This window comes from Mirounga angustirostris, unplaced genomic scaffold (assembly GCF_029215605.1).
Source record: "Mirounga angustirostris isolate CCGP_5_RB_7025 unplaced genomic scaffold, mMirAng1.0.hap1 SCAF_9, whole genome shotgun sequence".
NCBI lineage: Eukaryota > Metazoa > Chordata > Mammalia > Carnivora > Phocidae > Mirounga > Mirounga angustirostris.
This window is the reverse complement of record NW_026991717.1, coordinates 58,550,933-58,578,573: the sequence shown is the minus strand read 5'-3', so window position 1 is coordinate 58,578,573 and position 27,641 is coordinate 58,550,933. Positions and strand designations below refer to the sequence as shown.

Here is a 27,641-nt window from a genome sequence, read left to right as displayed (position 1 = left end):
TTCCTGCTCAGCAGGAAGCCTGCTTCTCCCTCTCCCACTCCCCCTGCTTGTGTTCCCTCTCTTGCTGTGTCTCTCTCTGTCAAATAAATGAATAAAATCTTTTAAAAAATAAAATAAAAATAAAATAAATAAAGTAAAGGACAAATTATTATGATTATGTTAGGTAGAAGCTAGACATGAGTAGTGAAAGGAACACCCCAAGGGAGAGTCCCAAGTCCTTGAAGGGGAATGATAGAGATAGGAACTGGAGGCAAGGACTGTGATAAAAAACAAAAAAAGCTACACATGGGGCACCTGGGTGACTCAGTCAGTTGAGCCCAGACTTGGTTTTGGCTGGGATAACGATCTCATGGGTCTTCGGATCAAGCCCCATTCCCCCCACCCCACCCCACCCCCTCACTCAGCGGGGAGTCTGCTTGAGATTCTTTCCCTCTGACCCCCTGCATATGTGTGCCCTCTCTCTCTCTCTCTCAAATAAATAAATAAGCCTTAAAAAGAAAAAAAAAGCTACACATTATAAGCCCTGGAGCTCAACATCCTGACCCGTGGCTTTCAAGACGTTAAGCCTGACAGATCAAGAGCCACAGGTGCAGAACATGCCCTCTCCTCTTCTACTTTTGCCCCAGGGTAACCCCTAGACTCATTATAATGCATTTGCATTGTGGGCACAGGCCGCCCCCCCACCCCCTCGCCATTCCCTTTGAGAAAAGCCGGCTTGACAGTTCTGGTACAAATCTTGGAGGGTCGAAAACTCCTCCCCCTCGCAACCTGTGGGAGGAATTTCCCAAATGATTGGAAACAGCCTCTGTTAGAGACCACCCCCCTGTAAGTCACAGCTCCTCCCTGCCCAGAGAGACACAGTATTATCCAATTCCAAAACAACCTACGGGCTGGTTCCACTTCAAGAAAGCTGCCAGCTCTTCTACCTTGAGAGTGTACTTGAACTTTAATAAACTGCTTTGTGCTTGCTACTTTCCTTCTGACTGTCTTTATTCTGAGAGTGGATCCCCACATAAATCATCCCATGGGGAATCCAGGGACCGAGACCTCCGCTTACACAACGCAGACACTCTCTCACCCCTGACGATTGTACCTCCCACCACTAAGAAGGAAGCTCAACACCTCGTAGATTTCTTTGTGTTCTGGAAACAGCATATTCCACATTCCAACCCGTTTACTCAGAAACATGGAAGGTTTTGTGGAGCCAGTGGAATAAGCAGCACTGTTGCTTGGAACTTAAGATCTAGAAGACCTTGTGATGCTGGAAGTATTAATGGTGGGAAAAGCTGCCTTGTGCAGTTTATAACAAACCTCCATAGAAAAATCACCATGTAGACTCTAGGTTCTGGAACAAGGTCCATGATCTGCACAGAACCTAAAACTCTTTTGAAAATCAGCTCCTATTGTGCTACTGGGCCTTGATAGCAATGGAGCATCTGATTATGCAACATCATGTATTCATGTGGCCAGAACTGCTATGAGCTGGGTTCTGTAAGACCCACCAAGTCATAAAGCCAAATGGGTCTACCAGCAAGCCATTGTAATGTGGAAGTGGTTCATCTGAATTAGGTCAGAGGGCACGAGGGCACAAGTAAACTGCATAAGCAGGTAATCCAGACCCCAGTTCCATTTATAAACCTTGGCACTTTTATGGTTTTACCCAAAGTTGCCTGAGTGGAAAGACACCAGCAAAACTTTGTCTTAATAGGGGTCTAACTAGAGAAAAAGAACTATTCTGAGTCTTTGACACAAAGAATTTTATATAGGAAGTCATAATATATGGGTGATGGAACAACCAGAAAAAACAACAGGGCATGGTGAGGCAACCTAGAGATTAGCAATGGCGGACAGTTGCTTTGTTCTTGGCTGGAGAGGAGGTGATGTTTCTGGAACCCAGGATTTAGGGTTATTCCACCCCAAATCTACCCTTCATTCTAAGATGGCCCCCAAGATCCCTACCTCTCTGGTATACATGTTGTGTAATCCCTTCCTCTTAAGTGTGGGTGAAACTGATTAGGATGGATTTTCACACGCATGATTGAATTACACCAGATGACAAAGGTGAAGGACTTTTGCAAATGTAGTTGATGTCTTAAATGAGTTCATCAAAAAGGCGATTTTCCTGGGTGGGCATGGCACTCGGGTGATCCGTAAAAAGGGACTGTACTCTTCCTAAGAGAAGAGATTCAAAGTTTAAGAGGGCCTATAGAGGGGGCCACATGGCAAGAGAGGCTTCCAGTTGTTGAGAGTGGTCCCCAGGCAACAGCCAACAAGAAAACAGAGACTTTAGTCCTACACCTGTCAGGAACTGGATTCTTAGCAACCTGAATGCACTTGGAGTGGATCATTTCCTCACTGAGCCTCTAGATGAGGTTGTAGCAGCGAACACCTTAATTTCAGGCTTGTGAGATCCTAAGTAGAGGACCCAGACAAAATGTGCCAGACTCCTAATCCACAGAAAGAGTGAGATGATAAATCTGTCTTGTTTAAGTTACTGAGTTTGTGGTAATATATGATGCAGCAGTAGTAAACTAATACAGGTCCTGTAAATATTACTCCAAGTACTTCTCCTTTGTCAATTGGCATAATATTAAGCTTCGTCAGTAGGAGGCGCTGGAGAAACATTTCAGGGGGAATTTGGGTTTTTTTTCCTTCCTCTTCCTGATTTCCCTGTGCTTCTCTTACGAGTGCTCCCATAGTCTGTTCTGCCTCTGCAATGCCCAGCTTTTGCTGCATGCACGGTTTCTGCAATGCCCTGCTTCTTCAGGTTCCCCCAGCCAGTAGCACATGGTACCTCCCTGCAGGCAGCTTCTCTCAGCATTCCCTAGAGTGGCTTTGCAGTGAGTTGCAAGGTGAAGCATCTGCCTGCACCTGGGGGTCCTCAGCAAGTTCTGCTGGCATGGTACTTTAGGAAACTTCACTGCCATCCAGTGAACCATGGCAATTCTGTCTCCAGGAAGATCTAGATCTTAGTTTGGTGAGGTTGGGAAGGATTGTACTTGGATTTGCTATGTTAGCACCAGGTTGTGACTGTTCTTTATATCTGCTACTTTGTTTTCTTTATTTTTATGTTTTTAATTTATTTATTTGACAGGGAGAGAGACAGCTAGAGAGGGAACACAAGCAGGGAGAGTGGGAGAGGGAGAAGCGGGTCTCTGAAGCCCGATGTGGGGCTTGATCCCAGGACTCTGGGATCATGACCTGAGCCGAAGGCACACACTTAACCGACTGAGCCACCCAGGTGCCCCAGTATATCTGCTATTTTAAAATTCTTTAGAGTTCTCTTTATTTCTTACTGGCTACTCCTGCATTACTCCAGTGTCTGTTATAGTGAATAATTCTCTCTCTTTTTTTTTTAAGATTTTATTTATTTATTTGACAGAGAGATAGAGAGAGCACAAGTAGGCAGAGTGGCAGGCAGAGGGAGAGGGAGAAGCAGGCTCTCCGCCAAGCAGGAAGCCCGATGTGGGGCTCGATCCCAGGGCCCTGGGATCATGACCTGAGCCGAAGGCAGCCGCTCAACCGACTGAGCCACCCAGGCACCCCGTGAATAATTCTTTATACTAAACTTTCCCCATTCACATTACTGGATGGGTTCTCTCTCCTGTGATTGGACCCTTGGTTGAATTGTGTTATTTAACAGATTTGGTGGCAGTGACAAAGCTGGAATTCCTGACAAAGCTGGAATCCGTGGTAGGACTCTCTGGTTGGAAGCCAGGGCCAGCCAAGGGAGCCAGTCACTGCTCCAGTTGAGTTACTTCCTGAGGCTGAGAGGAAGGAGGGACAAAGACCCGATTTCTCTTTTACTCTCGCCTTCCAACCTCCCAGCCTCCAGTCCCTACCAGTGCCCCCTACTGGCCAAACCCAGCTGGAAGCCATATGACACAGGGACCAGGGAACACAGACCACTTTGATACAGAGCAGAGAAAGGAAAGGTAAGGAATGGGTCTATTAAAAAAAAGAAAATTGCAGGCCCCAAATGGTGTCACTTAGAGTTCCCAAACCAGAGCATAAGACCCAATCTAATTGCATTTTCAACCTCCCCAAGAAATGTGGCCTTCACTGGTCAGTCAGGAAATGTTTCCTTTCATCAGTGCCAAGGAGTCTGTCAACTGGGCCCTCTCCATTCCCCCAAAGAAAGATGAGGTAATCTGCATGAGAAGACCCCTTGCTTTTCTCCTAGCAAACAGCTTCTTCTGGAACAATCCTTTTGTTTTGTTAGTAATTTTCTTATCCCCGCCCTCTGTCTATAAAGACCTTCCATTTTGTACAGCTCCTCAGAGTGCCTCTCTGCTTGCTAGATGGGGTGCTCTCCCACCCATGAATTGTTTAGTAAAAGCCAATTAGATCTTCAAATTCACTTGGTTGAATTGTGTTATTTAATAGATTTGGTGGCAGTGGTGGGATCCAAAGCACATTTCTAGCAGCATTTGGAGACAGTGGGAATCACAAGTGTGGTGTCTGCAAATCCCTTTGAGTTCACTGTCTTTCTTGTGTTTTCCAAGGGTAAGCTCCTCTTGGTCTCAGTTTTGCTCTGTTTTGTGTTTGAGCTCTTCGTCTAATTGGCTTTTCTTTGCAGGGTGGGTCAGCTTGAGCTGGCAGACAGTTATGCCCAGGTCCAGTTGAGCTGGCATGTTTGCCTGGAACCCTACTGAGGTGGCAGAAGAGTCTGCTCAGAGCTAAGCCTCTAGACTCTCAGACCGCAATTCCCCAGGTGGAAAACCCCAGCAAGATTCCATGGAAAATGGTGGTGGTGTGTGTGCACAAGGCCTTCTTTTGGCCAGGACCCGGTACTACTATTATATTAAAGTGAAGATTTGTCTGTCTTATTTTGTGTAAGTAAAGGCTATTGATAGCAGGATCTCAGAGGCTATAAAGCTGTAAAAATTGGTGGACATGTGTCGAGCACTCAAAGGCTATTAGAGGGGCACCTGGGTGGCTCATTTGGTTAAGCATCTGCCTTTGGCTTAGGTCATGATCCCAGGGTCCTGAGATTGAGTCCCGCATCAGGCTCCCTGCTCAGTGGGGAGTCTGCTTCTTCCTCTGCCTCTGCCTTTCTCTCTGTCTCTCATGAATTAAAAAAAAAAAAAAAAAATCTTTAAAGGCTGTTAGAGAGTTGATCACCTGAAGAAGATTCTTGTGATAGAATAAGTTGGTCACAGAATGGGTTAGATTGACACCACCAACCGCAAGAAAACTTCCATGCCACGAGGTACACTGTAAAGCACACACAATCCACAACCCTGCCACACACCCCTTTTAGGTACTAGTTTGGCTCCGAAAAGCCCAAAGGTTTAGCTAATGAAATCCTTAAATTCTGAAGAGTCAAGCACACTACCTTCTGGCATGCCTGTTTATTTTATGACTAAGAACCATAGTCCCAGAAGTTGTAGATATCTAGCAAGATAAAACAATTTATTAAAAATAACCTAGAATTACAGAGGCCACTATAGGGAACGTTCAATTAGACAAACTTATTCATTTAAGAAGTGCACTTGAAAGCAAGGATTCCCAAATTAAACAGAATGGGATGACTATTTTTTTATTTTTTAAAAATTTTATTTATTCACTTGAGAGAGAGAGAGAGCACAAGCGGGGGAGGGAGAAGCTAGACAGAGAGAGAGAAGCAGGCTCCCTGCAGAGCAGGGAGCCCAATGCGGGGCTTGATCCCAGGACCCCGGGATCATGACCTGAGCCGAAGGCAGACGCTTAACCGACTGAGCCACCCAGGCGCCCCCTAATAAAAAAAAAAAAAATTTTTTTAAGGCCTTCTCCCCTAAGTTAAATGTACCCAGAGGAAAAGAAGACTTTCTTATGGGTAGATATGTCAGTCCTTTGATATTATTTAGGCAACAATCCAGTTCTTTAAGAAATGAAAAATGGCTCTCTGTGTTTTACACATCTAGTCAGTACAGGACCAGAGATGTGCTTCCAAAAACAATTCAAAGACCAATCCTTTGTGTTTTTTACCAATCCCAAAACTTCCTTTATTTATCTCAAAAGGCTTGTAAGTGTTGTAAAACTTCTGGCATTAAGAGAAGGAAAGTCCTTCTTGAAAGTGTTTGCATTTTCCTTCTGTACCTTCACACTCAATGCACAGTGTTCTGCCTGGTCTTTTCTAGGAATTCTAAATCTAGTCCATCTCCTTAAAATGCAAATTCCAGGGAGGTAATACTTACCAAGTAAAAACAAGGAGGAAAGTCCACTTAAAACTTGACTTGCCAAGGACAAATACAAATCTTAAGGGTCTTCTCCACAAATCTATCATCTATCTATCTACCTATCTATACATTATTATTTTTTTGGTTTTTCTTTCTTTTTTTTTTTTAAAGATTTTATTTATTTATTTGAAGAGGAGACACCGAGAGAGGGAACACAAGCAGGGGGAGTGGGAGAGGGAGAAGCAGGCTTCCCGCTGAGCAGGGAGCCCTAAGCCGGGCGCGAGGTTCCATCCCAGGACCCTGGGATCATGACCTGAGCCGAAGGCAGATGCTTAACCAACTGAGCCACCCAGGCGCCCCTATTTTTTTGTTTTTTCAAGGAGTGTATTTGGGCCGACCTGGGGACAGGGAGGCTCTGCATCTAAAGGGAGGTGTTGGGTTTCTTGGTGGTGAAGCGTGGCTTGTGCTGGCAAGGTAGGACACCGTGGGGTAGCGGGAATTTGATCTTGGAGTCCTGGAAGTGTTTGCTGTTGGGTGGTGCTTGCTAGCTGCAATCTCCTTTACCTTAGTGAGCTGGCTCAAGCGCACGTGGGCTCGGTGCCGGACACCCATGTCTTGGTAGGACGGGGTGACAGCGCCCACAGTGGTCAGGTCCCGGTACTGCCGGTACGTGTTGCGGGTGCCGCTGTGGGAGTCACAGCGCGGCCCGAGGCCAAAGTTCTTCACCCGCAAGGGGGATTTCTCCAACGCCTGTCCACAGTGGACAATTTCCCCTGAAGACTTCTTCCTCTTCTTCAGCTGAGACACAAAGTGATGAAGGATAAAAGACGACAAATGTTCACTTTGAGCCCAGAAGGCTGACCAATAGCCTGCACAGTCTTGACAAGGATCAAATAGGTGCTGGCTGCTGCCTTCTAAAGCGTCTCCTGCCTGCCTGTACATCTCATCGCTAGTGAATATCCAGCTGAATGATAAGCACCAAAGAAATCTTGGGCAAGTTTTAAGAGTAGAAATCCAAAGAAGACATTTCTGATCTAATACTCCCTGCACGTCCCCTCCCCCTTGAACACTAAGCATGTAACCCCCAGCTTCACACAGCCACAGTGCAGCTGTTTTCTGCCCATGGGTCCTGTCCCCGCGCTACTTAAATAAACTCACTAAGTTGTTAACATAAAACATCTCAAGAATGCTTTCTTGACTGTCACACTCAACAATCCCACGACAAAAGTACCAGAAGTGGACTGGGCAACAATGTGATTAGGTGCAAAAATGTGCATGCGATAGGGGCGCCTGGGTGGCTCAGATGGTTAAGCGTCTGCCTTCAGCTCAAGGTCATGATCCCAGGGTCCTGGGATTGAGCCCCACATCGGGTTCCTGGCTCAGTGAGGAGCCTGCTTCTCCCTCTCCCTCTGCCTCTCTCCCTGCTCATGCTTTCTCTCTCTCTCTCTGTATCTCTGTGTCTCAAATGAATAAATAAAATATCTTTTAAAAAAAATGTGCATGCGATAGAGGGGCAGAGGACTGCATTTGGGGGTGGGGAGGCAGTGCCCCTCCACCTTGTACTCTTGAAATGTGCCTGAGGCCTTCATGATGCACTCTCCGCTCTTGCCCCCACCCACGAAAGGTCGTAAGTATATTTCTAAAAAGCTTTAGCCAGGGCGCCTGGGTGGCTAAGTTGGTTAAGAGTCTGTCTTCTGGCTAAGTGTCTGCCTTCCGCTGGGGTCATGATCTCAGGGTCCTTATATCAACATTAAACATAAAACTTTTATCTGTATGAGTTTACTAGCCAAATAATTTTGTTATCGCTTGTAAGATCTATTAACAAAAAATAATGGCTTAAAATAATGACTGACTTTAATGTTTCATAAAGTTTTTGTAAGTAATTTAAATATAATTGTTAAAAACAAGTGGATTAAATAAGAAGATTCAGGTAAGTGGTCAAGGCTCTCTCCAACAATAGTTTCCCCGAATTTTTTGGGCAACTTAAAATCTTACAAGTTTTGCTAAGTTAAATAAGAGTTAAACTAAATTCATTAAACATCTAGATTATGTCCAAATAAGACAAAATACTAGAACACTAATTACTAAACGTAGGGCTTTTGGCTTTCTATTTAAGAGAAATTAAAATTATTTGGATATGTTAATGTTACTTTAAGATAAATGAAAAAGACATATGCTCTAAAAATTTTAAACATTCATTAATTTACAAATGTAAAAAATTGTATGACAGACTGATCACAATTGCTTACGTAGTTTTCAATATGTCAGGGAGGAAGAATTTCATTTACCCTTCAAGGTCCTTCTAGCTGGACTAAGAACCAAATTGACATGTGACACAAAAATAGGAGAAAATCTAATTTAATGGTGTATGTACAGGCAATCCACACAGACATGGAAATTCCAAAGACAGGCAGCATGATGTTTATGTAAGCTAAGGAGAGGGGTAGGGTCTGAGGATACAAAGGGGAGAAAGACCATTAGCAGGAAGGTGAGAGGAGATGTTTGGAAAACAAAGGTTGCCCTGTGATGTAGGTAAGTTACTTAGGTAAAGAGAATCTGTTAATAGCTCTCTTCCTAGTACAAGCAGGCAGTTGAGGGGGACCTAAAGAGCTTTTCCTGAATCTTCTGGGTTTTAATTGCTTTTAACTCAAAATAATGTTCATGCCAAAGTGGCCTATCTTAGGGTGACCTGCCTTTAGCCCCTACAATTAGAAACCATCTATAAAGAACTTATCAAATTCAACCATCATCACTTGGCATCAGGGAAATACAAATCAAAACCACAATGAGATACCACCTCACACCAGTCAGAACAGCTAAAATGAACAAGTCAGGAAACCACTGATGTTGGAGGGGATACGGAGAAAGGAGAGCCCTCCTACACTGTTGGTGGGAATACAAGCTGGTGCAGGCACTCTGGAAAACAGTATGGAGGTTCCTCAAAAACTTGAAAATAGAGCTACCCTACAAGCCAGCAACTGCACTACTGGGTATTTACCCCAAAGATACAAATGTAGTAATCCGAAGGGGCACCTGCACCCCAATGTTTATAGCAGCAATGTCCACAATAGCCAAACTATGGAAAGAGCCAAGATGTTCATCAACAGAAGAATGGATAAAAAAGATGTGGTGTGTGTGTGTGTGTGTGTATATATATATATATACACACACACATATATATATATATATATATACACACACACACACACACATAATGGAATATTATGCAGCCATCAAAAAACGAAATCTTGTCATTTGCAACGAGATGGAACTGGAGGGTCTTATGCTAAGCGAAATAAGTCAATCAGAGAAAGACAATTATCATATGATCTCACTGATACGAGTTTGAGAAACAAGGCAGAGGATCATAGGGGAAGAGAGGAAAAAATGAAACAAGATGAAACCAGAGTGGGAGACAAACCATAAGAGACTCTTAATCTCAGGAAACAAACTGAGGGGTGCTGGAGTGGAGGGGGGTGGGAGGGATGGGGTGGCTGGGTGATGGACACTGGGGAGGGTATGTGCTATGGTGAGTGCTGTGAATTGTGTACGACTGATGAATCACAGACCTATACCCCTGAAACAAATAATACATTATATGTTAATAATAAAAAATAAATAAAATTGAAAAATTGGGGCTTAAAAAAAAAGAAACCAAGGTTTCTAAGGTTTAACAATTCTAATTAATATGTAATTAAAACTACTAAAAATAGGGGCACCTGGGTGGTTCAGTCGTTAAGTGTCTGCCTTCGGCTCAGGTCATGATCCCGGGGTCCTGGGATCGAGCCCCACATCGGGCTCCCTGCTCAGCGGGAAGCCTGCTCCTCCCTCTCCCACTCCCCCTGCTTGTGTTCCCTCTCTCTGTCAAGTAAATAAATAAATAATCTTAAAAAAAAAACCTACTAGGGCGCCTGGGTGGCTCAGTTGGTTAAGCGACTGCCTTCAGCTCAGGTCATGGTCTCCGGGTCCTGGGATCGAGTCCCACATCGGGCTCCCTGCTCTGCGGGAAGCCTGCTTCTCCCTCTCCCACTCCCCCTGCTTGTGTTCCCTCTCTCGCTGTCTCTGTCTCTGTCAAATAAATAAATAAAATCTTAAAAAAAAAAAAACAAACCTACTAAAAATAATAAGAGAAACATCTCCCTATGCCAGGAAAATGAGATATATTTTCAGTAATAATAAAAATAACGATAATTTGAGGCTGCTTTTAGGCAACAAGCTTCAATAGTGAAAACTTGAGTAAGGCAAAGGGCCCCCAAGGACTGCTGAGCTGAATGCAAACATGCAATGCCAACAGGCTCCTTAGGTGACCCAACTAAAAATTACCATAGGCCCTAATCAGTGACCAGGCACAGTTCCTAAGAGTACCAAAAAAGGGAAAATTCCATACGTTCTCATACCTACTCACTCTGCCCTATAACGGGGGCCCCTCACCACTGCCTTGTCACAGTCTCTCCTTTGCTGTCCTGCCCACCACCCCCTTGCGGTGCATTCAATAAACTTCCATCTCTTTTGTTCTGCCTTGGGTGAACCCTTTCACCACCTGTGCCACCAGGCCCCACCTAATTGGGATGCCCCACAAGTAGTAGTAATAATAATAATAATAACAACAATAATAATAATAATTTTGTCCTAAAATGAGGTTGGTTGGAAATGAAAACACAGCGTAACTGTGCTCCCAGCAGCTTAAAGGCTACATATTTCTAACTCACTGACCTGGGCCCTCTAGCCTATAGCTTGACTAATTATAGCTTCTTTGAGATTTCAACAGAACACTGACCCTGGGGAAACAAGGAACAAGATATTCCTAGAAGATCAAGCTTGACCACATTAGTAAACAGCCTTTCCTAATGCCAGCAAGTTCACTCAAGATCACACTGAGAATGCTTCCCCAGCACGTCAACCCTACCACTTTGCAGTGCCTTCCCCTAAAAACCCCCTGTTTGGTCGGGGCCTTGGAGGCTGTCTTTGGACATTAGTCCACCATCTCCCGAGGTTGCCTGGCCTCATGAATAAAGCAACCTTTCCTTCTTGATGTCTTTCTTTTTTTTTTTTTTTTTGAAGAATTTATTTATTTATTTGACAGAGACAGACACAGCGAGAGAGGGAACACAAGCAGGGGGAGTGGGAGAGGGAGAAGCAGGCTTCTCGCCGAGCAGGGAGCCCAAAGCGGGGATCATGACCTGAGCCGAAGGCAGATGCTTAACGACTGAGCCCCCCAGGTGCCCCTCTTTTTTTTAAAGATCTATTTATTTATTTTTTAGAGAGAGACCGCGTGACCACACGAGCAGGGGGAGGGGCAAAAGGAGAGAGAATCCCAGGCAGACTCTGCACTCAGTGTGGAGCCCCACAAAGGGCTCGATCTTAGGACCCTGAGACCATGACCTGAGCCAAAACCGAGTCAGTTGCTTAACGGACTGTCACCCAGGTGCCCCCAGCAACCTCTCCTTTCTGACCAACACTTGTCTCTCAACTATTGGCTTTCAAGGGTTGAGCAGCCAACCTTGGGTTTTACTAACGATAGGACAACATCAGAATATAGAAAACAAAAATCAGAGGTTTATAAAAAAAAATCTTAAAAAAATTTTAATGTGTGGCCAAGCTGGCTAAGATTAAAATACATTTTATAAAAAATAATAAGTTTTAATATCAAAATTAAGTTGGTGCAAAGTTTAAATATGGTCTTATCTCTGTTAAAAGAACAAAGTTTTCTTGGACTTTTAGTCTGCTTTTGATAAGGTTTTATAAGTTTCTTTACCCTCTAAGTATCAAGTTCCATAATGATCCAATTTAGATAAGTGCTTGAAAACCTTTTTTTTTTTTTGACATTTTTGACAAACTTCCTCAGATCAAATTTTTTTTAAAGGATTTATTATTTATTTATTTGAGAGAGAGAGAGAGAGCGCACAAGAGGGGGGAGGGTCGGAGGGAGAAGCAGACTCCACACTGAGCAGGGAATCCTATGCAATGGGGGGACTTGATCCAGGGACTCTGGGATCATGACCTGAGCCCAAGGCAGTTGCTTAACTGACTGAGCCACCCAGGCACCCCCCAAGTCAAATTAAAAAAAAAAAGTCTTTTTGACCTGAAATATTCCAAAGAGTTGTAAAACTAATTAGGCTTATTTACTACGTAAATTGCATAGAAAATATTGTCAAATAAATAGTACTAAGCCTTCTTTATGTTTGTAAGATTGTGCACATGTACATAAAGTCCATCCTGCTGCACAAATGGCCCCTTATTGCCACACTTTTGCCATCATAACGTCCTTGTGACATGACAACAGTCTGCATCTGAAAAAAAATTAGTACTGAAATAGACACATACATAGTGGTTATAAACTCAATACACAGTCAAGACTATGAGAAGCCCAAGACAGCTGCTTGCTTCTTTCTGGCTCCTTGACAAAACCCCATTTTTCAGTTTTGACATTCCTTCACCCACCATAGTATATGACTCAGATGATGAATAGACATTAGTGTAGAGACTTCTATAGAATTTTAACACCTGCAACTGGACTTCATTAAGCTGCCACTTAGTAGGAGTTACCCGTATGTACTTGTTGTTGTATATGTGTTTTTCTGGATGGGTTAAAACCTTTCCTTGCTACAAGGCTGATGCCCTCACAGTAAATCAAAACAAAACAAAACAAAACAAAAAAACTGTTAAAAAAAAATGTTTCCTACTTGGGTTATACTTTCCATCATCTCTAGGAATCAAGGCACCCACTTCACTGGACAAATCACAGGAGCCTTAACAAAGCCTTAAAAAATTCTAGAAATTCTATCAGTATACAACCTTGTATGGATCCCTGCTGTTGTTTGTTTTGTTTTGTTTTTAATTTTTTTTTTTTTTTGGATCCCTGCCGGTTTATGCTAATATGACCAGCTGCTTTAAATCTCTAATGTTTTATGCTCAAGCCTGTCATCAACAGGTTAAGAAGCCTTCTTGGATCCTAATGAAAAGAAACCTGTCTGTTATAGTCTATAGCCTAATAATTTGGTATTGTAAAACATAGAGGAAAACCGCCCTCAGGCCGTTAAAGGGATTCTCCCCAGGGCTCCTGACCACAGACTGTTGCAAAATGAAAAGATGCTAGAGACCTCTAACTCAAACTGACCAGGAAGAAAAGTAGCTGACATCCACGTGAAGACTACTCCCACGCAAGTCGCTGGATTGAGACATGACACTCGAAGCATAAAACCCTTTCTCTTTCTTCTCCTGTTCTTTTCTGGCACTGGCCCAAAAGGATGGCACCCTCAGCTGCATCTCCCAGGTCATTGCTAAGGAGGGACGGTAACCTCTTTTATTTCAGGCTAGGAAAAACTCTAACTGTCCCTCTAAGGGGGGACAGTTGTATGTTATGTCAATGAGGCTTATGCTCTCCTTGGGCAGAGATTTTGGCATTATAATGAGGTGAAGGTAAGGGTCATTACTCCATGGGTCACTCCACGGTCCCTCTGCACAGGTGTGAGCTGGGGGTTGAGCTTGACTGCTCTGGGTGGTCTGAGCCAGGTGGAGGTCTGTCGGGGCCGTCGCTTAAAGGGCAGTTTCAGTTTCCAGCACGGGACGCTATGCCCTTCAGGTCTCTTGCCCTAGTTAAGAGATAAGCTGGAAGGGCGCCTGGGTGGTTCAGCTGTTAAGCGTCTGCCTTTGGCTCACGTCATGATCCCAGGGTCTGGGATCGAGTCCCGCATCAGGCTCCCCGCTTCCCCACTCCGCGGGAAGCCTGCTTCTCCCTCTCCCACTCCCCCTGCTTGTGTTCCCTCTCTCGCTGTCTCTCTGTCAAATAAATAAAAATAAAATCTTAAAAAAAAAGAGATAAGCTGGAAAGAAGAACTTAAGGAAAAATGTGGGACAAAGGTTGGTGGGTATAAGCAGGTGGGCAGTATAAGACAGGTGTTGGGGTCTAGCTGGTGACAATCTCATTGGTCACTCTTCTAAACTGACATTGTTAAGTTAAAAAGAACTCTTCTTTTGGCAGGTCCCCATTTCCCCAGTTCGGGATGAATACAAATTGAAGCTTTGATCAAAAACTTCTCCTTAATTCTTAAAATCATTACAAAGTGCTGCTAAAGCAATAGCCACCCAATAAAAATCCTTAGACTCTCCGGTTAAAATTGTCCTTAATAATAGAATAGCTCTTGATTGTCTTTTAGCTGAGCAAGAAGGTATCTGTGCAGTGTCCAAGACCACCTGCTGGGCCTGGGTTTACCCTCCTGGGGAAGTTAAAACTGTTTGGCTCAAAAAAGGGAACTCTTTCCATGGGGGTCTTTCTTTGGCTTATTTGATTTTGATTGGCTTAGGTCCTGGGGCTCTAAAGTACACTCCAAATATTGGGAATTACCCTGCTTATAGGAATCCTAATAGTCTCACTGGTGCATTGTATTCTCTCAAAAGCCTTAGATAGGTTTATAGCTGCTAACCTCCAAGCAAATGCTCTCCCTAAGACTGGAACATCTGAGGAGAGAGGAAAATACCCAACTTAAAGAACATGAACAGAAAACATGACCTATATCATAAAGGCTAAATACAAAATTGAGGAGCCATGGATACCACACAAAGGAGCAACAAATCCTGGGAACTGCAGAGCAGTAGCCAAGAGTGGTGCTAATGCTTGCAAATCTTTTTTTTTTTTTTTTTAAGATTTTTTTTTTTATTTATTTGCGAGAGAGACAATGAGAGACACAGAGCATGAGAGGGAGGAGGGTCAGAGGGAGAAGCAGACTCCCCGCTGAGCAGGGAGCCGGATGCGGGACTCGATCCCGGGACTCCAGGATCATGACCTGAGCCGAAGGCAGTCGCTTAACCAACTGAGCCACCCAGGCGCCCAATGCTTGCAAATCTGATCACATTGCAAACTGAGATGTGATCAAGAGGGGAAAATTGTTAAAAAAAAAAAAAGAGAGAGAGAAAATTGCAGGCCCCAAATGGTGTCACTTAGAGTTCCCAAAGCAGAGTTTAATACCCAATCTAATTGCAGTTTCAACCTCCCCAAGAAATGTGGCCTTCACTGGTCAGTCAGGAAATGTTTCCTTTCATCGGTGCTAAGGAGTCTGTCACCTGCTTCTCTCTATCCCCCAAAGAAAGGTGAGGTAATCTGCATGAGAAGACCCCTTGCTTTTCCCCTAGCAAACAGCTTCCTCTGGAACAATCCTTTTGTTTTGCTAATAACTTCCTTGTCCCCATCCTCTGTCTATAAAGACCTTCCATTTTGGACACCTCCTCAGAGCACCTGTCTGCTTCCTAGATGGGGTGCTATCAGACCCATGAATTGTTTAATAAAGCCAATTAGATCTTCAAATTCACTTGGTTGAATTGTGTTATTTAACAGGTCTAGGGCAACCAGAACTGGCAAAATCCTGCTATAGTCAGACTTTAAGGAATTAGTTCTGCCAAGTTTATTATGAAATACAGATAGATTATATTTATCTCTTTATGTAAATTAAATTAGAGTTCATTGTTCCCCCTGAGAACATATAATAGAGACCTTTCCAAAACCTTAATAAAGGAAAATGACACTTTGAAGTCTTTAGCTGTGTTAAAAGTTAAACTGAGGCATATTAAACATTTTCAGAGTTTATTTGAGCAGAAATCAATTTGAATTGGGCGGCATCCAGTCTAGCAGATAGAAAGGAACACCAAGGACCTGTACAAAATGAAAGACTTTCATAGGCAGAAAGGAGCAGGAACTAGGAATTTATATTGGTGAGAGAGTGTATTGCTTATTGCAAAGTGACTTTCCTTTAGGAGATGGTAGAGGTCTCCCAGGCAGATGACCTAACCAATGTTCATCAGGTGATTTCTGATTGAACTGGTTTAAGATTCCATTTTTGGGAGAGTCAAAAATGTATTTACGTCTGGTTTGGTGACCTGGGGCTTAAATGACTTTGGGGACTGTTGTCTTGTTTTTAACAGCTGTTAATTAAAATTAATGTTTTTAAATATGCTTTTTCATCTAGTACATTAAATGAGCAGTTTAGAAAAAATACTTAAAGATGAAGGTAAGGGAATAAATTTAAAGATGTCACTTTCATAAGATAATTCAAAACATGTTGATTGGAAATTTATAAGAAGGCCAAAAACTAGGGCAATAATTTTAAAATAACTTGATTCACTGGAATTTTTTTATTTTTTTATTTTATTTTTAAAAATTTATTTATTTGACAGAGAAAGACACAGCAAGAGAAGGAACACAAGCAGGGGGAGTGGGAGAGGGAGAAGCAGGCTTCCCTCCAGAGCAGGGAGCCCGATGTGGGGCTTCATCCCAGGACCCTGGGACCATAACCTGAGCTGAAGGCAGACGCTTAACGACTGAGCCACCCAGGCGCCCCCCACTGGAATTTTTTAAAAAGATATTTATTTATTTAGTTATTTAGTTATTTAGTTATTTAGTTATTTATTTGAGAGAGAGAGAGAGAGAGGGAGCGTGCAAGTGCAGGGAGGAGCAGAGGGAGAAGGACAAGCAAACTCTGCGTTAAGCATGGCTTGACATGGGGCTTGATCCCACCACTCTAAGATCATAACCTGAGCCAAAACCAAGAATCAGATGCTTAACCGACTGAGCCACACAGCTATCCCTCCCTGGAAATTCTAATTTGAAAAAAGGAATTGGAGAACTCTGAACTCTATTATTGACCTCATCACATTACAAATAAATTGAATTTTTATATATCTCACCACCTGGTCTGGAGAATCTTCGGAAATTATTCATAAACTTTTTTTAAAAGTGTTTTTTTTTTTTTTTTTTTTTAAAGATTTTATTTGACAGAGAGAGGGAACACAAGCAGGGAGAGTGGAAGAGGGAGAAGCAGGCTTCCCGCGCGGAGTAGGGAGCCTGATGCCGGGCTCGATCCCAGGGCCCTGGGATCATGACCTGAGCCGAAGGCAGATGCTTAATGACTGAGCCACCCAGGAGCCTCTGTTCATAAACATTTTGAAGAGAACATTGTAAGAAATAAGGACTGTTATGGAAAGCTAATGCATGTACTACTTGTAGCAATTTGAATGAAGCAATTTGAAGGGTAAGCTAAGCATACCCTAGCTAATTTAAATAAATCTATCCTAAAAGGAAAGCGGAGTATGCTGTCTATAGTCATTAAAATCCCACTTTTTGCATCACATAGAAAGAGAATACAGCAGTAATGGTTGGTGTCCATTTTGATATCTACACACTAAGATTAACAAATGAATTTTGTGAAAACCCTAAAGTGGAAGAATTATAGTCTTTTGAACCATTATCAGCATGTGAAAAAAAGAGTTTTAAGATGTAAAATTCTTTGAATGAGTAAAATTTTTGCCACTAGTTTTACTAATAGTCCAAAAGCAAAATGATTACTATTCAATATTATGAATATTCATTTACCCATGAATAATATCATGAGTCAGACATCAGAATGCTGACAAAAATGGAAGACAATAAGATCCTCACCCCCCGCCCCCCCCCCGTACACAGTAAAATGAGAATATTCAAAGAGGTACTGATGCTAAGAAAGCCTTGGTGTTGGTGGTATCTCTATACTTCAGACTTGATCTTCTAACTCTGCAGGTCTGGAACTTCGGTTGCCAGCTTCGCCAGTGGATATTTACCCCCACCCCCAAAAACTACCATATTGTATGACATTGATTTGTACAAAAGACCTAAGTTTGTAATAAAACATAAAATTGTCAAGCCCTCTGATATTTATTTAAATCATTTAGTCTCTTTTATCTCACCATAGAAGTCTATTTAAGAAACCAAGTTAAGGTTGGTGAATATATATATGTAACCAAGGCACTAATAACAAAAATACTATTTCTTCTGCCACATAAGTACCTAGTTAGGGGCTGCTATTATTTCCCATAGTGCTTTACAGCTTACAGATCCTTTTCATATGTTTTATTGATTGTTTGATTCTCACAAGAATTATATCAAGTAGTGGGTCCAGTATTGTCATCTTCCTACTTCTTTTCCTGATGGAAAACAAAACAAAACAAAACAAAACAAAACAAAACAACCAGAGGCACAGAGAGATTAAGGGCCTTAATTCAAATCTCATAACCGATATAGTTGACATCTGTTGCTTTGGTTGGGCCAATTTCCTTCCTCCTTTTGGTAACAGGACTGTGATTTTCCTTTAAGGAACTACTGCTGTGCGTTTTGTAGAACTCCTAACAGGACTGTCAATCAAGGGGCTCTGCCTCTCTCCATTACATGTGACCCACGTGGGCCCATCAGGATCTTGTATAGCCTCTGGATGCAGAGACTGGTATATAGGTAGGTATTGTGATCCAAGTAATTTAGCGTGTTTCTGTTTTTGTTTTTAAGAGAGTGAAATAAATGAATTCTAGGAGTGAGTTGGCTTCACTTGAGAACTGTAAGAACTATGAAAACCTGGAGAGCTGCTTTCCAGAGAAAGCTGTTGGAGTGAAGCCCATATGGAGGAAAGTCCAGTGGAGAATGGCGGGGGGGGGGGGGGGGGGTTGGGGGGGTGGAGAGAGAGAGAGAGAATGAGATAGAAAAAGATATTCCTTATTTCATTTGAGGAAGTGGATATAGCTATCCCTGAAGCCAGATCAACTCCTGGATTTTCAAGTTCAGTGAGTTAATAAATTCCTTGTTTGGCTTAGACAAGTTTGGACTAATTCACTTGCAATAAAAAAACAAACAAACCCTAATACAGCTAATAAAAGTCTTAGTTATGATTGAAACACATCTTTTGACATCAAACATATACCCATAAATGTCAAAAAGGATCTGGTGCTATTGTGGGAAACTTGAGAACTGCCCTTTTTTCAAGGAGACAACCTGCCTTTTGTTCTAGGTCCTGTTCAAGTTTTCATTTTTTTTTTTTTTAAAGATTTTATTTATTTATTCATGAGAGACAGAGAGAGAGAGGCAGAGGGAGAAATCAGGTACAGGACTCGGTCCCAGACCAGGACCTGAGCTGAAGGCAGACGCTTAACTGACTGAGCCACCCAGGTACCCAAGTTTTCATTTTTTAAAAAAGATTTTATTTATTTTTTTGAGAGAGAGAGAGAGAGAGAGAATGAGTGGAGGAGGGGCAAGCAGACTGCCCACTGAGCAAGGAGCTAGATCCCAGGACTTGGAGATCATAAGCTGAGCTGAAATCAGACACTTAACCTTTAACCAACTAAGCCACCCACGTGCCCCTCAAGTTTTCATTTTTAAAATAATATCAAGAGGATGAGAAGACAAGCTACAGACTGGAGGGGAGAAGGTATTTGCAAAAGACATATCTGATAAAGGACTGTTATCCAAAATATACAAAGAACTCTTAAAACTCAACAAGACAAACAACCTGATTCAAAAATGGGCAAAAGATCTGAATAGGCCTTTCACCAAAGAAGATAAACAGAAGCAAATAAGCATATGAAAAGATCCATATCATATGTTATCAGGAAATACAAATTAAAACAACTATGAGATGGGGCACCTGGGTGGCTCAGTCGGTTAAGCGTCTGCCTTTGGCTTTGGTCCTGATCCCAGGGTCCTGGGATCGAGCCCCCATTCGGGCTCCCTGCTCGGTGGGGAGTCTGCTTTTCCCTCTCCCCCTGCCCTCCACCCCGCTTGTGCTCTCTCTCTCTCTGTCAAATAAATAAATAAAATCTTAAAAAAAAACCCAAAAAACCCCAACCATGAGATACCTCTACACAAGAGTTAGAAGGCCAAAATCCAGAACACTGACATCGCCAAATGCTTGTGAGGATGTGGAGAATAGAAACTCTTGCCAGTGGGAATGCAAAATGGTACAGCCACTTTGGAAGACAGTTTGGCAGTTTCTTAAAAAACTAAACACACTCTTATCCTACAATCCAGTAATCTTGCTCCTTGGTATTTACCCAAAGGAGTTGATGACTTATGTCTACACAAAAATCTGTACACAGATACCAGCTTTATTCATAATTGCCAAAACTTGGAGGTAACCAAGATGTCCTTCCGTAGGTGAATGGATAAACTGATACATCTGAAACTGGTTATAAAGTTGAACAAAATCAAAATGGCTGCACTAATGCTTCAGCAAAGCTCGATTTTAAAGTAATCTTTTTCCTCCCTTCTGCAAACCTCCCCTCCTCCCTTCTTAGGGAAGGAAGCCAGTAAAACCCCAAAGACATGCGGAAGGAGGCTGGTAGCAAGTACGCACTTCCTGTCAAAACACAGCTAGTTTCTGTATTTCCCTATAAAAACCTCAGCCCCCGCCTCCAGGCCGGCTCGCAGTTTTTGAAGGCCATAGCCTGTCGCAGCCTTCTTGGCCAGCCAGAGCAATAAAGCTATTTTTCCTTTTTATCCCAAACTCTGACTTCGTCTTATATTTTGGCTCTGAAGCACGGAGGTCGGTTTTTGACAACACATCTAGACAATAGAATATCACTCTCTGCCAAAAAGAAATGAGTCACCAAACCACAAAAAGACGTGGAGGAAATTTAAATGCATATGACTGAGTGAAAGAAGCCAATCTGAAAATGCTACACACTGTATGATTCCAAATATATGACGTTCTGAAAAAGACAAACTGTAGAGTAAAAAGATTAGTGATTGCCAGGGTTTGGGGGAGGGATGGATGAATAAGCAGTGCACAGAGGATTTTCAGGGCAGTTAAACTCCTCTGTATGATTCTAATAGTGGTGAATACAAGTCATACATTTGTGCAGTTCAATAGAATATACAACACAGTGAACCTTAATGAAAACTATTGGGGGGGTGGGTGGGTAGGAGGTATAGAGGAAATCTCTATACTTTACTCTCAATTTTGCTGCAAGCCTAAAATCACTTTAAAAATTAGTCTGGGGGTGCCTGGCTGGCTCAGTTGGTGGAGTGTGTGACTCTTGATCTTAGGGTTGTGAGTCCGAGCCCCATGTTGGGTATGGAGATTACTTAAAAATAAAATCTTTAAAAATAAATAAATAAAAATAAAATATACTCTATTCAAAACATTTCAGAAGGGGCGCCTGGGTGGCTTAGTTGTTAAGCGTCTGCCTTCAGCTCAGGTCATGGTCCCAGGGTCCTGGGATCGAGTCCCACATCGGGCTCCCTGCTCAGCGGGAAGCCTGCTTCTCCCTCTCCCACTCCCCCTGCTTGTGTTCCCTCTCTCGCTGTGTCTCTCTCTGTCAAATAAATAAATAAAGTCTTAAAAAAATTAAAAAAATAAAACATTTCAAAAGCCATTGCTTTTGTGGCAAGGTTAAGAGAATGTGTTGGTGAAATAATCCATGTAAAAATATGGTTGTTTTTTTTTTTTTTTGCATAGTGCAAGGAAGGAATTGTTAACCTTAAAAAGAAAACCTGTCAGTTATTTTACCAGCAAAAATGGGTTTATGCAGGAATAACAAAGAATTGCAAATGGAGGCATACACACTACAGCAAAAACCACAGGCAAATCCAACAAAGAAGAATGTTACTTTATGAAGAAGGAGGAGGGAATTGGAAGGAATTGTTTTGCATAAAAGTCCCTTGGAGGAAAGCAAAAGTTCAGTGTGATGAGTTTCCCATTGGCTGAATTGCAGCGGTAGTTGATTTCTTTTTATTTTATTTTATTTTACTATGTTATGTTAATTACCATACATTACATCATTAGTTTTTGATGTAGTGTTCCATGATTCATTGTTTGCGTATAACACCCAGGTAGCTGATTTCTTTTGGAGATGCAATGTACATTTTTCTCTGTTGGGGCATGTAATTGATGATTCTTCTTGCTGAAGATTCTTCTGTTGGGGTCTGTAATTGACAATTCTTCCTGTAATTGAGTAGTACTTTTCCTCCCTTCTAGCCTCCTGACTACTTTAGTGAGGTTTTCCTTTATTAATTTTTGCAGAATGATGGAAAGTGCCGCAGAGTTGCATTGAGTGGAAATATTTTAGCACTTTGTGAATGTAAAAGAATATTTCTCGTGTAAATATATAAGAGAAAAGTGGTTAAAATTGCTTGAGCAACACTTTTAGATTGGTTAACCATAGCTAAGATGGTAAACTATTTTTCCTCAGTACCCCAGCTTCTCTGATTTCCTATCTTCACCTTCTTTCCTTTCTTTTGTTTTTTTTTTAAAGATTTTATTTCAAAGTAATCTCTACACCTACTGTGGGGTTCAAACTCACAACCCTGAGATCAAGAATCACATGCTCTACCAACTGAACCCACCAGGCACCCCTCCTTCTTTCCTTTTTTATTATTTTGTGAGCACATACCTTGTGTGAGTGTGTTCAAATTTGCAACACTTTAATCCACTAGAAGCATAAGGTCATGGGCTATAATGTCTTTTTCCTGTTTGTCTTTCCCTTTATCATCCCTTTTCTCTGCAGGCCCTGGGTTCCTACATCTTTTTCACTCAAATCTTTTTTTTTTTTTTAAAGATTTTATTTATTTATTTGCGAGAGAGAGATGGAGAGAGCATGGGGGAGGTGCAGAGGGGAGGGAGCAGCAGACTTCCCATTGAGCAGGGAGCCCATTATGGGGCTCAGAACCCTGGGATCATGACCTGAGCCGAGGACAGAAAAGGCAATACATTTAACCAACTGAGCCACCCAGGCGCCCCCTCACTCAAATCTTTTTATCCCTCTCCTCCATTTTTCTTTTGTTTTTGGAAAAGACTGGAGAAAAATAAAGGGGAAGATGAAGAAAATCCTGTGAGAGAAGTAGGTCAAACCGGGAGTAGATTTATCAATCTTAGCACATTCTAAATATAGGAATAGAAAATCTTCATGTATTAACATTTTTTTCTTTATTTGAATCCCCTATCTACCTACTCATTTTCAGTTAGCAAAAATAAAGGATATAGGAAAATTTTTTTTTTAAAGATTTTATTTATTTATTTGACAGAGAGAGACACAGCGAGAGAGGGAACACAGGCAGGGGGAGTGGGAGAGGGAGAAGCAGGCTCCCCGCAGAGCAGGGAGCCCGATGCGGGACTCGATCCCAGGACCCTGGGATCATGACCTGAGCTGAAGGCAGTCACCTAACCAACTGAGCCACCCAGGCGCCTGGATATAGGAAAATTTAAGGAAAACACAAAATTGAGGTGAATAAATAGTTTTGATGGATTTATTACATTATATTTGCTCCTTCTCTTTTGGATTTCAAGGACCAATGGGCTTGTTTTCCTTTTGCTATGAATATATACAGTATTTAACTCTTTCTGGACATTCTTTAGACTAACTTCTTCAGAGCTATATGATTACACTTTGTGTTATCTTTTGTCTTCCTAAGCTATTTTGGTCTAAAAGACTATACAACACCTTTTTCCTGTTAAGTTCTTCTATGAACTGTTGAATCTGTGTTAGTTTTGTTTTCCCAAAAAATAGCATCTTGATGTCCTTGAGTCTGAAGTATTGTTTTGCCACTTGTGTTTTTTTCCTGTTGGAAGGCTTTACTATTTTTTCTCTGCATATTACATTTGACCTGACCTTTAAGGTTTGGCTTAAGTTCATTTCCTCTTTTAAATTTTATTTTATTTATTTTATTTTATTTTTTTTTGTTTTTTAAGATTTTATTTATTTATTTGAGAGACAGAATGAGAGAGAGAGAGCACACAAGAGGGGGGAGCGGGAGAGGGAGAAGCAGACTCCCCGCCGAGCAAGGAGCCCGATGCGGGACTCGATCCCCGGACTCCAGGATCATGACCTGAGCCGAAGGCAGTTGCTTAACCAACTGAGCCACCCAGGCGCCCCTCCTCTTTTAAATTTTAAAAATTTCTCCAGTTACTTCCCAATTGTGCACTCTACGACTGTGCATTTGTGGTTGGCCGAATAATGGCTCCCGCCCCCAAAGGCGTCCACTTTCAATTCCCCAGAATCTGTGAATGTTATCTTACGTGGCAAAAAGTACCTTGCAGATGTGGTTAAATTAAGGATCTTGAGATGGAGAAGTTATCTCGGGTTATGCAGAGGGGCTCAATGTCATCCTAAGGGTCCTTCTAAGAGGGAGGCCAGAGGATCAGAGTGGGAGAAGAGGTGATGCTACAATGGTAGTAGAGGGAGAAAAGGCAATGGGACATGGGGCCAGGAGTCAAGGAATGCAGGCAGTCTCTAGAAGCTGGAAAAGACAAGGAAGCAGATTCTTCTTCAGAGCCTCCAGAGTAACCAGCCCTGCCAACACCTTGATTTTAGCCCACTGAGGCTGATTTTGGACTTCTGACCTCCAGAACTATCAGATGATGAATCTGTGTTGTTTTAAGCTACCAAGTTTGTGGTAAATTGTTATAGCAGCAGTAGGAAACTAATATGACGTCATTACACTCTTTACAATCCTCTAGGTCTGTTCCACATAATTTAGCACTTTTTGTCATGTTCTCCAATCCTACTACATATAAATGGTAGAATATAAATTCTTGGTGGACAGGAACCGGAATTTCTACCTCTCTTTTTTATACCCTACAGTGTCTCGTCCAATCTTAGGAACAGAGGCATTTGGAATGGATTGATACATAAAAGAGAATGGCCTCCTTTCTGTCTCCACTGCTGCCATGGTGCCCCTGAAAAAGCTTTTCATGAAGGGGGGGCAAAAAAAGAAGCAAGTTCTGAAGTTTACCCTTGACTGCACTCACCCTCTAGAAGATGGAATCATGGATGCTGCCAATTTTGAGCAGTTTCTTCAAGAGAGAATCAAGGTGACCAAATAAACAGGCTTGGACTTTAAAAAAAAAAAAAAAAAAGAATCGAAGTGAATAGAAAAGCTTGGAATCTTGGTGAAGGGGTTGTAAGCATTGAAAGGAGCAAGGGCAAGATTCCTGTAACTTCTGAGGTGCCTTTTTCCAAAAGGTATTTGAAATATCTCACCAAAAAATATTTGAAGAATAATCTAGGTGATTGGTTATACGTAGTTGCTAACAGCAGAGAGAGTTATGAATTGCGTTACTTCCACATTAACCAGGAGAAAGAAAAGGAGGGAGATGAGGATTAAAACTCATTTATTTGTATATTGAATATTTTGTATGAGTTCTTCAATAAAACCTGGGAACCAGACAGAGAAAGAGAAGAAGGCCCCTATCATTGGGGAAATGAAGGGTATTCTGAAAGACATGTATGACTCAACGAACTGTGTTTCTTTGGCATCAGATTCCAACCTTGTGTTTTGAGCTGTCACACGCAGTGTTAGGTGCACAGTACCTGCATAATGGAGGGTGGAACACAGTGGATCTTCAACAAGCACTTGATGTATTGAGCTAAAATCTGCAGGGGAAAGAAGGAAAAGGAGAAAGAGAAAAGTAAGATGGGTCTGGCAGAAAGTACTTCTTGTCTCTTTAGCTGATGCATTTTTTGTTACATTAAAGTAAAATGTTGAAAAAGAACATTCATCAAAATTTCTAACATGAATCTTTCCTGAAACCAAAATAGAAGAGAGGACAAGATGATAAAAATAGGCAGGCTGTGACAGTTTAATTTCATCCTATTAAATTAAAACAACCAGTCTTTTAAAATCCAGGTAATATGCTTAATACTGTGCCAAGAGGGGCGCCTGGGTGGCTCAGTTGGTTAAGCGACTGCCTTCGGCTCAGGTCATGATCCTGGAGTCCTGGGATCGAGTCCCACATCGGGCTCCCTGCTCAGCGGGGAGCCTGCTTCTCCCTCTGACCCTCCTTCCTCTCATGCTCTCTGTCTCTCATTCTCTCTCTCTCAAATAAATAAATAAAATCTTAAAAAAAAAAAAAAAATACTGTGCCAAGAGATAAAAGAGGTTACAGACAACCCATAGGACATGGGTCTCTTCTAAAGGACCTTAATATCTTGTTGTATAATAATAATAATCAACTAGGGTGTCCAGGCAGCTTATTGCCGTCTTGCGTGATTTAGACTTTGGAGATTATAGGTATTCGGAATTTGGCTCTGGAGAATCAATACTTCATTCATTCAGCACACATTTATTGAAAACCCATTATGGTTCTCTTTGAATGAGACTTTCTGTTTGGAGTTTAAAATCTAATAAAGGAAGGCAAAGGAAATAACTCATATTAAGAATGGATTAAGTGCTAAATAGCAGGATGCTTTGTAGTTGAGAAAAGGTTATTACTATAATTTCTGAACATTGAAAGGGGAGGTGGGATTGTGAATTATTTTAAAGGTATTATTTAGACCAAGCCTTGAAAGATGAGTAGGACTTTGAATAGACTAGTCCAGGCTGAAGCATGAGCAAGAACACTGAAGACATCAAAAGGCATAGTTTTAGTTGGATGTTGGGAAGGAACAAAGGATGCTTGAAGGGTAGTACATTACTTTATTGCCATGGTAACAAATTACCACAAATTTAAAACAACAGAAATTTATTTTTTATAGTTCTGTAGGTCAGAAGTCTAACACAGGTCTCACTGGGTTAAAAGTAAGGTGTCAGCAGAGCTGAGTTCCATTCTAGAGGCTCTAGGGGTGAATCCACTTCCTTGTCTTTTCCAGCTTCTAGAGGTTACCACAAACGCGGCCGGTTGTTCTTGTTCTCTATTTTCAAAGTGTTTTTAATCATTCTTCATAGTCACATCTCCCTCTGCCTCCCTCTTCATTTTGAAGGCCCTTGTGATTGCATTTGGTCCACTTAGTAATCCAGAATAATCTGTTTTAGAGTCAAATGATTAGCAACCTTAACTACTCTTTGTGGGTGAAATTTAACATATTCACAGGTTCTGGGGATTAAGATCGTGGACATCTTTGGTGGGGGGCATTATTCTGCTTACCACAGGTAGTAAGGAGCCAATCTTGAGAGGAAAGGAGGCCAAAAGAGGTGAATGCACTGAGAAGGGCAATGGGGAGCAGGTGCATGTTTCTGAGGCTCGACATAAATCCACATTTTTTTGAAAACAATTTTGGCTGCCCCATAAAACACTGAACGGGCAATTTTGGGGTGTAACATCAGAAAGCCATTATTACACTCAAGGTGAGAGGGTCTAAGGCAGGGAGGGAATAGCTGATCTTTTTATGTGGCCTGAAGCTGCCTCTGGCCATTTCTGAGTTTTTCATTAAAATCATGACATCATCCCGCAGGATCTCTGCATGGGCAGTTTCCGGTAATTTGGCTTAATTCGTCCAGCTGATACTGCAACCCAGGCCTTAAAATCATTCACCTGCCATCAACAAAGGGCGACCGGAATCCTGGCAAATCCCCAATTAGCAAAGCTGAAGCTCAAAGAGCTAAACACTTATTTTTAAGAAATGGTCCAAATCGCAGGAAAACCACGCAGTCCTTGTTCTTAAGGTGTTTCCTTAACACGGACAAGAAACTGAAAAGCTGTGCCTGGCTCCGGTGAACAAAGCCCGACTGCACCATCACGTTCAACACTAAACCTCTTCCCACATTCGCGACCCCCTAGGGAGCGCGCTCTTCTCCACCCACCCCCCGACAACCGGTCGCAAAAACACGACCCCGGCACAGCGGACTCTACTGACGCCGCGCCCTCCACCCGACGACGACGTCAGCGCGGAGTCCCAGCCTCGCGGCCGGCAGTTGTCCGGCAGGTGGAGGTGGAGGCAAGAAAAGGGGGGCGGACCCGCGGTCACACAGTCTTCCGC

General features: G+C 42.2%; 1 pseudogene; it reads right to left on the bottom strand.

The window, feature by feature from the left end:
* Window positions 1-6,582: 6,582 nt before the first annotated feature.
* Window positions 6,583-7,750, bottom strand: LOC123862095 (large ribosomal subunit protein eL20-like; annotated as a pseudogene).
* Between the last annotated feature and the right edge of the window lie 19,891 nt (window positions 7,751-27,641).